The 10,070-nt window shown below is 39.3% G+C and overlaps 1 long non-coding RNA gene across 1 annotated transcript; it reads left to right on the top strand.

Moving 5' to 3' along the window:
• The first annotated feature begins 1,084 nt into the window (after window positions 1-1,084).
• On the top strand, window positions 1,085-9,771 carry LOC148781469 (uncharacterized). The gene is made up of 2 exons (XR_016057917.1): window positions 1,085-1,831; window positions 8,141-9,771. It is a non-coding gene; the product is annotated as an uncharacterized LOC148781469 (long non-coding RNA).
• Window positions 9,772-10,070: the final 299 nt, after the last annotated feature.

Below are 10,070 nucleotides of genomic sequence, written 5' to 3' on the forward strand. Positions count from 1 at the left end.
AGCAACTTCACTATTCTTCAAGCTACTATCAAACCATTCTAGTTTTATGTTTTATGATGTGACTCAGTGTTTCTAATGGGCAATCTCAATACGGATTGTGACATACATGACCAGATTGATTTCAAGCTAATTAAACCCTGGTAATGCAAATTCCATAATATTGTCTTATAGCATGTTAATCATATTTCTATCTCGAACTCTAATTTACGTGGGGAACATAATGTCTTTTGGTTTAGTAAATGGGATTGGTAAAGGGATGAAAGGGATGTGGTCTAGTGTAAAGAGGAGGGTAGGTAGTGATAGTTTAGTTGACTGCATGGTTGCTTGAGAATTTTCGAGCCTGGTCATGGAGTGAGGTACTGCTTTCTTGGATCACCATGATTTGACATTCATTCTGGGAGGTTTGAAATAGGTGGACGGACGATCTGTGGAATGGAAAGATGCTTTTTTCTGTTTGGTGGTGGAAGTTGTTGGAAGAGGAAGGGACAGTGAGGCTTCAAGGGTAGTGAACCAAAAAGCTAGGTTGTGGATGGTAAGGTTGGGGAATGCTGCATGTTAGGTGGGAGGAAAGGCTAGGTTGTGGTTGGGGAGATTTTACAATTTTTATTATTTATATTTCTTTTTATAGCTTTTGAATTTGTCTTCCATCTCATGTCTCACCTGTGTGATTCATCACATAGGAATATCTGTTGAGGCGTGTTTCAACATTCAACCAAATGCGAGAACTGTCCTCAGAAGATGTGATTGTTACGTTCTATCGAACGAGGGCTGCCATTGAAGCCTTCCACAATATGATACCTGAAGAGGCCCAGGGGTAGAGGTGGAGAGAGGAAAAGAGATTGAGAATATTTTTTGGGGCCATCCATTGCCATTTGAAGAGCTGAAGAAAAGCTCCCCACAAGGAATGGGCCAAGGGACAATATATAAAGAGGTGAGGGTTACTTTCCTCGGCTTCGCGACACATGATACATCAATTAGGTAAAGCCAAGCCTCTCTTTACAGTTGGTCAATCTCTGAAGGAAAGCAATCCAGTTGATTGGCATGTGGGTGCGTGGACAATGAAGGTTTCACTGTGTGGGTATGTGGTTTGGCGTGTATTTTTACTCGTTCGTTCGAGCTTGGTCTTTCATCTGACTCTGAGATATGAGTTTGGCTGCATTGCTTTAATATCAAATGGGCTATGAACATTCATATATGTATCATTATATATACACACACACACGCACATCCTGTTCCTGAATGGTAACTTTAGAAACCTATTATCCACAATTTTAAAATACCTGTGTCTTTTCCTTTCTATAAAACTAGTGGTGGGCATTAAATATAATTGTGCCTGCTCCAAATTTTCAAATTTCAAGACTTTTAATTTGTGTTATTTATCAAATCCACCGGAACGTTGGAGGGCGTGTGCGCCTAGAAAGATGCAGCCTAAGAACACTATGAAAATAATTCAAATAGTGAAAATGATCAAAATAGTCCTACAACTAATTTTTGACAATTTTTATTATTATTTAAATTTTTGAGAGATTTATGTATGGACACCCTTTGGGGGCTCTTATCTGGCAATGACAATGCCGGACATGAGGGCCCAGTCTTTCCACAAAGCATTAGCTCTGTCTGCCGCTTGTATTACCAGACAACTAGCTTATGTTGTCCAATGTTCGTAGTACTGGACAGTGCTCTAGAATGCCCCAAAACCCCGTTCGGCCTTTCTTCCTGTCATTTCTACTTTTCTCTCTCACTTTCTCTCTCTCTCTGCCCAAAGCTCCCTCTCTCCACAAACTTGCGGTCTGAAGCTCCACAACCATAGACATATGGCCATCCTAATCAGGTAGGTTTAATGGTTGTGTATTAATCTGGAGAAAATTAGATTTATGGTGGATTAGAGTTTTGCAATTCAAAAAACCCTAATCCACCATGAATTAGAGAGAGAAACTCGATTCTGATTGCAATAGGAATCCCAGGTTGCACTTGTAAATCCTGTTGACTTTGATGTTGCAATCAGTTCGATTCTTATGTCAACTCACAATCACTTTGATTCATTCATTTTAATTGCAATCTCTTGAAAAGAATTATGGCATGCCAACATTGACACTCTGCAAATGAAAACACAATGTCCATGAGTTGGCTGACTTGGTTAATGGGTTTTTTCATTTGTTATATTTTGTTGTTGTGCTTTACGTCAATAGAAAATTTTAAGAGTATCACATTTATGGGTTCTTTTAGGGTTTAGGTGGGCTTATTGTGGAAATTTTTTATCTTTGTTTTGGGGTTCGAATGGTGTAATTATAGCAGTGGTAGTTCCCTTTCGAATTGTTGTCTTTCTTGTTGGTACTCTCATGTGTGGGCCATGTTTTTATCTTATTTCAACCGGCTATCTTCACTAATCTTTCTTATTAACCACTACTTCTAGATAAAATATCGAAGTGTATATTTTCAGAGTTGCAAAAGCAACTACAATTATAAATGGCTATCTTGGTTCTTTTTGGAAATCTAACAAATATTGAGATTTGTCAATTGTACAAATTTCTCCATAGTGTTTCTAATTTCATGCTGATGTCATATCCTCATGGAGACCTATTTGTCATTACTTCTTTTGGTGGTATTGTGTTATAACAAGTTATCCATTTATTTAAAGTGTTATATATTGTTATGGCTTAAGTTTGATTTAGGTCGTGTCTTTTTTTGCTCACATGTGCCATTTTTTGGCATGTGTGAAGTCATGGGATTTTGATAATTAATTTAATTTATATTATTATCCACATATGATTTTGTGACGTGTGGGTATACCGTATGTGACACCACCTTATGGGCTTAACCCATGTGAAACTTTAGTATTGTTGAAATCCATTAGTGGTGTCATAAGATATTTTATTCACATATGTGGATGTCTCATATTATCTTTATGTTCATGTCCTCATCTTTTATTGACTCTCACAAATTATTTAAAAACCATGGGCATAAGTGTAAATATGAATTTGGATTTAATGGGAAATAAAATATGAAGCTAAGGGATTTAAGGTAAAATGGCTATAAACCTAGCTTTTAAAAAGTGAAGGGTGTCAAAGCTCATCCAAGGCATCAAGGCTCAAGATCAAATCCATCTTTATGATCTAAATATAAAAGTAACTTTTGGGATCATTTCAAAACCCTAACTTGAGTATTCTCTTCAAAGAGAGAGAGTCATAGCCCCCTTGACAAAAGCGTGGCTTCCATGGACTAGTCCCTTATGTGTGTGATCAAGCCCATACTATTGTTTCACTAAGGTATTAATTTTTCTTCTTATATTTCAATTCCTACCTCATTTCTATTATCAAAGGTTGCTGTAATTTTTACTTTACAGTAGCTCTTTGCATCTTTTCGTTATGAATACTTAGTTTTTGTAGAGTCTCCAAGCAATAGTGTAGTCCTCGCATATATCATGTGTAGATTAACTTGTTTACTCCATAGTTTTGAATAGTTTCACTTTGAGTTTCTTGATCCAAATTTTTTGGAATTTTTATCGAGAATATACGTTCGATCAAAGGTTTATGTTATTATATTTGAGCATATGAGATAATATCTTGAGCCTCTTTTTGTATAATGAAAAGTTCGTGTGGTCCCTCAAGGTGTAGTTTCACCATATCTTCCCTATTTTGTGTAGTATCTCTCTCAACCTTTCAAAGGCTATTTTGATATATGTCTCTCTCATGATTTGACCCCCATTAAGTGAAATAAAAGTGATTATTTGCTTCCCATTGAGTTAATTGTGGTCTACGGACCACAAGAAGACAACGAGAAATTGGCCGTTTTGAGAGAGTTACAGTCTTTGAGGTCCCTCCCTTTTTCTAAGTGGTGTGTAGGAGGTGATTTTAATCACACTAGATGGTCTCATAACAGTCTTCTAGACATCATGTTGGAAGGAGCAGAGTTCAGTTGGTCTAGTCATTCGGCTAATCCAAGCCTCTCAAATTTAGATAGATTTCTAATCCCTCTGAAGTGGGATCATGAGTTCCATGACACTCTGGTGCTTCCCAGGCCCATCTCAAATCATAGAACTATCCTGCTAGATACCCAGTCCCTTCCTCGATGGCCTAAGCCTTTTCTCTTTGAGTTGTCTTGGCTCTAAGAGCCCAGCATCCCCTCTCCTGTCCGTAACCATTGGCAGTCCTTCTCCCCCCTCGTGAATACATGGGCCGGTTTTATCTTGTAGAAAAAGCTTCAAATGCACAAAGTTTTCCTGAAATCATGGAGTTCACAACTCCCTGGAAACTTCTGATACCAAAAAGATTCCCTTTTGAGGTCTATTCAACATTGAGACTATATTGAAGAACTTAAACCTCCCTCCCCTTCAGCTGGATTCTCGATCCATCCATAAACGTGATTACCAGTTCCTCTTAAAGAAAGAAGAAATTTATTGGGCTCGTCGGGCCAAAGTCAGATAGCTCAAGCTTGACAACCAAAATACAACTTATTTCCACAAGATAGCCAACTGTCAAAGAAGGGAGAACTGTATTACCCACTTCAAGGTGGGGGACCAGATTGTTGACCATCTCAATCTCAATGAAGCAGCGGTTGTCGAATATTTTTCCAAGCTTTTCTCTTCCCCTTCTAGTCCTAGGCCAGTAATGGCGGACCACTCCTTCTCTTCTATTTCTCCCAAATCTGCAGCCTCTTTGGAAAGCCCTTTTAGGAGGACAAAGTACTCCAAGCCATTAAAGACCTCAATGGACTTCCCCATAGCCCTCTTCAAAGTCTTTTGGGATACCTTAGGACTGATATCGTGGCTTTCTTTTCTGAATTTCACTCTCCAGCTACTATCCACAAGGCGATGAATGCCACTTTCATTGCCAAGATCCCCAAGAAGGAGGGAGCAAAAGAGCATAAAGACTTCAAACCCATTAGTCTGATTAATACTTCCTACAAAATTCTCTTAAAGGCCTGGCTTCCTGCCTTAAACGTGTCCTTGGCCAGGTGTTCTTATCGTCCCAAGGGACCTTTGAGAAGGAACATCAGATTCTCGATGGGGCTCTAATAGCACACGAGTGCATCCATTCCTGCTGTAGAGCAAAAATCTTAGACTTGGTAATCAAAAAGCTTATGATAATGAGACTTTGTCCAGAATGCCATTTGGATCTCTATGATTGAGATGGATTCAAAACCTCAATTTTTGGACCCTATTAATGACACATCTAAGGGTTACATTCATGCTTCGAGAGGGCTCTGCCAAGGGGACCCCTTTCACCTTCCTACTTGCCATAGTAGTTGAGGTGTTCAGTGCCTCACTATCTCGTGTGTACAACACGAGACGCATTTAGGGTTTCCAAGTGGGTAGGTGGGTCTCTCTATATTCCACCTCCAATATATCGATGATACCCTCCTTTTTGTGATGCAATTTTTTAAAAAGTTAGTTATTTATTGCTCTACCTCCAATGCTTCAAGTTGGCTACGGGCTTTCGGGTGAACCTAGAAACAACTAAGATGACAGGAATTTGCCTTGACCAAGCCATACTGAAATGCTTCGCTGACTCATGGGGATGTGCTGTAGAGCCAACGCCCTCATCCTATCTTAGCCTTCCATCTTGCATTGGCCTTCCTCGAATCCAGTTATGGAGCTTGGTTATAGACAAAGTCGAGTGGCACCTGGCTTCATGAAAAGGGAGAGTCCTTTCACCAGGCTGCAAAGCAACCCTTATCAAGGCCACAATTTCCAGTATTTCCCTTTTCTTTATGTCTTTTTTCTTTATGGTCGTAGTCGCGAGACTGGAAAAACTCATGAGGGCTCTAAGGCTGCTCATTGAAGGGGCAAGTGAAGAAAGTCAAGCCCCAAGCATGAGAGCTTATGTATGTAGAAGTGTCTATCAATTGAAAACCTACTGAGGCTATGATTGTCCCTGGGGCTACACACAACTTTGTGGCAGATCAAGAGGCTCGCTGGCTGAACCTCAGTGAAGGTACTGGATGGTCTCTCCCTAAAATCAAATACTTACGGGTGTCGTTCAGCCACCTTTCAAGGGAAGAGAGGCTAGAACTTGCCGCACTTCCTCCCTCACTTACGTCTGACAATGAAGCGAAAATTGAATCAATTACTTGTTTCAGTCAGCTTGCTTTCAAACTAGCAGTACTCGAACCGACCTCATAGACACGATGAAACTCGATTCCTTGTTCACCTCCTCGTCACCCGCTTTACTACTCCCTTGCTATTTTCTTTTGTCTGACCCGTAACCCTTCCTCTTCGATGGCAGAAAGCATTACTGGTCCACCTAATGCGAGATCTTGGAACCACAATTTCAAGAGACTCTTAGTTGACCACAAGCTTCACCAGTTTTTGAATCTCTCAGTCTTACCCGATTCGATATTTTTTCTCCCACATGCAATGACAAGATTGTTTGATCACCATCTCCATCAGGTTTATTCACAGTTGCTTCATTTTACTGAAGCTTATAGTCCCTACCTTCTCCTCCCCTCTCTGCCTTTCCCTCTATAGCCACCATGGCTTGGTGCTCCTTTTTGCCTTTAAAATCCAGCTTATTACTTGGATAGCACTCTATGAAAGGGCTTTGACACTCAATCAACTACAGCAAAGGGGTATACATTTTCCTAACAGGTGCACCATGTGCCTCAATGCTGAAGAAACCAATCAACATCTATTTCTAAATTGTGAGGTTGCCTTGGCCCTTTGAATCGACCTTCTTCTTCTATTCAGATGGCTGTGGGTCATTCCCCAATTGATCCCTCACCTCTTCTCCTTATGCCTTAGAACTCCTTGGAAAAATTCAGGAAATCTTCTATGGAGTGCTTCCATCTCAACCACTCTTTAGACCATTTGAATTGAGAAGAATAATAAGATCTTTAGTGAGGAGAGAGCCTCTACCTCAGCTCTTATTGAAAAAAGGAGGTCACTTGTGACATTCTGAGCCCTAAACCTCCCAAGCTTCTCCATCTTCTCCTTTTCGGATCTTCACCAAAATTGGCAAGCATTGCTGCACCTAAGTACCCACAGGATTCCTCGAGCTTCTTTATGAAGGACACCAGAATCTGGGGCCAACTGATAGCTGCTCTCTAGGCAACCAGGGCTCCTCAAGCATTGGATGCCTGTTTAGGAATTTTGAAGCCCTGATCCTCCTTTCTTATGCTCTGCCTATCAGAGTCAAGGACTCCACATTCGCTGTGGCCAAGTCTCTACTCAGAGGACTCAGAAGATGTAATCATCTTTGGAGCAGAAAGGTGTAGGTAGAGGATATTCCAGCAACACTATCGCTTGGGCTTCTGGCAATGCCCTCTGCCCTTGGAGACCAGATAACATTTTTGTCCAAATTGGCCACATTTGCAGCAGTATCCAAGTCCCTTGGAGACACACTCATAGGAACTGTAACGCTGCGGCAAATGCACTAGCAAGGGAAGCAGCAAGTCTCAACTATCCCTAGGGGAATTTGGACCCCACTTAGTGCTCACCTCATTTTTGGATCTATTGCAAAGATTCTCGGACCCTCAAGGCTTCCTGTATAGGGCACCCTATTTTGGGAATTGCCTAATTTTTGTTAGTAATTATCTATACAATCAATACAAAAGTCAACTTCCTCCAGGAAAAAAAAGAAGGTTGGTTGACTAATGGAGAACAATGTTGATTTATTGCATTTGGGTTTTATGCCTAGAGGATTCATTAGAAGGTTCAGAACTTTTTAATACTAGATCTTTCTATTCGGTTTCTGTCCACTTTGAATTTGGTTAGATGTTCATATTTCTGCCTCTTTTTGTTAGTTTTTTATTTCTTGTGTGTTTGTTTGGTGGTGGTGGTGGTGGGGAGTGTGTGTGTGTGTGTGTGTGCGTGTGTGAGAGAGAGAGAGAGAGAGAGAGATTCATAGATGATATGAATTGCATCTCAAGACATTGATATTTTAGTTGACTTGGGATTTGATTTCTGCCCATAATATGATGGCAAATTGCTAATAGAACATTTGTGAGTATGAAACTTTGGGATTAGTCATTATTTTGAACAGGGACCACAAAAGTATAAATAGCCATTGAATATGGAAAATGAAACTTTATGTGCTGTTTGTTTGCCTTTTGCTAGCTGCATTGTAGATATTTGTTGTTTGTTTTTTTAAACAAGGTGGTTTCTCAGTTATCTCTTTTATTAAATCAATGTAATTTTTTGTAGGTGGTAGAGCTGGGATTTACCCTAGCAGCACTTGCTCATGTTTGACACAATGCCATGATGGATGAAAAGAACAGTAAGTTATGCCAGCAGTGGAGGTCTGGCTGTTCAAGCATTTCAGGCATATTTTCAGCTTAGCAGCATTTGCTACATGAGGCTTGTTTGCTGTACAGGTACTATTTAATATTGTTATTCTATGTTGTTGATCCCCTTAGGCTGGAGGAATATCTAAATAACTGATTAAAGCTCATATCGTGAAATTGGGAAATTCTGTGTATTGTAGTCTCTTGTGGTATTTGCCATTATAAGTAATCTTGTAACCATTTATCACAATTTCCTCGTATTCTTTCCATCCTACTATGTATGTGATTAAAGCACCTATTCATTATACATTATCTCATATCTATATTTTTTTCAGCACTTTTGTCCCAACCATATCCACATTCCTAATATTACTTTGTAATTGTGCAAGCCTCTGTCTCTCTCTCCCTTACACGCCGACACACATGTGCACCTACACATTTGCACAAACAAAATGAAAAATAACTATTGCTACCCATGAAAGAAGTATTAAGCACATTTACATGTAGAATATTTGCTTCTGGGTTGTTTTGTTAAGTATATATAAAACAATAAAAAAGTATACAAAGAGATCATTTACTTTTTGTACAAGGAGGTCACAATCATTTATGTCCCTTAGATCTCAAATTGGATAGTTGTAGGAGTGTCATTAGATATGCTCAAGTTTGAAAAAAAAAATTCTCGGACTTTGTGACCCACCCTAAGCCATCAAATTTGACATCCAATGAGTAGAAGTAATTGTGACCCCCTTATACAAAAAGTATCCCGAGAACATTTGCTCCTTGCGTGATCATTATTGTTTGTTGATATCAATCGACAATTTGACTTGGGCATATGTGTCTCCTATTTTGTCTAAATATGCATAGGAATTTTCAAATTTTGAATACTCGTTACTCTCATGGTTGAGTGAATATATGATTATATTACCTAATTTTGATTTCTTTTTTTTCCATGTACCCCTAGCAAAATAACTAATCTTTTTATTTTTTGCATTAGGAACATGCATGCTTTGGAATTTCACCCCCATCATCATGCATGGAGGACATATCACTTTTATTGAAGTCCATCCTGAAGTATACTATTGAGGTGCACGCAATCGTAGAGTTAAAAGTTCCTGAACTGAGTGATCTGAGCAGACCTGGTTGCTGATTGGCAAGCATGGGAAGAAGTGAAGGACATGTCCATCTTTGATGCCATAAGAGAAGTTGTTCATTTGCATGGAAGACGCTGAATAAAGAGGGTTGCTAGCCCCACCTATTATTTCCTAGCGTTCAATAATCGAAGGCATCGATACATTTATCAGCGATTCATGGAAGGACCCTCTGCTGCAACATGGAGAGCTTGCTCTTGTGCGCATGTTTTGCTCGATTTGCCAAGGTTCTCATTTGAAGCTGAAAGAATTAAAAAGGCATTAGCAATTGCTTTTTATAAAGCCACATTTTCACGTTCTCTTGACATTCGAAGCAAGCCAGTGGCTTTGTAGAAGCCTCTTTTTCTGTTTATTACATCTTGTATATATTTTGCCTTGATTATATAAATAAGTTTTTGGAGAAGGATGAGGATGAAGATTTCACTGTGTGGGTGTGTTGATTGGCATGTATTTCTGCTCATTTGTTCTAGCCTGGTCTTTCCTCTGACTTTGAGATATGAGTTTGGTTGCTTTGCTTTAGTATAAAATGGGCCATGAATATTCCTGTGTGTATCTTTATACACACACATCTTATTTCTGATTGGTGATTTTAGAAACCTATAATCCAAAATTTTGGACAAACTTTTGCCCTTATATTTATTACAATACATGCTTTTTACTTTCTATAAAACCAATGGAGGGCACTGAATATAATTGTGCATG

Source organism: Amborella trichopoda, chromosome 6 (genome assembly GCF_054954075.1).
Source record: "Amborella trichopoda isolate Santa Cruz 75 chromosome 6, AtrichopodaSantaCruz75HAP2 v2.0, whole genome shotgun sequence".
Taxonomy (NCBI): Eukaryota; Viridiplantae; Streptophyta; class Magnoliopsida; order Amborellales; family Amborellaceae; genus Amborella; species Amborella trichopoda.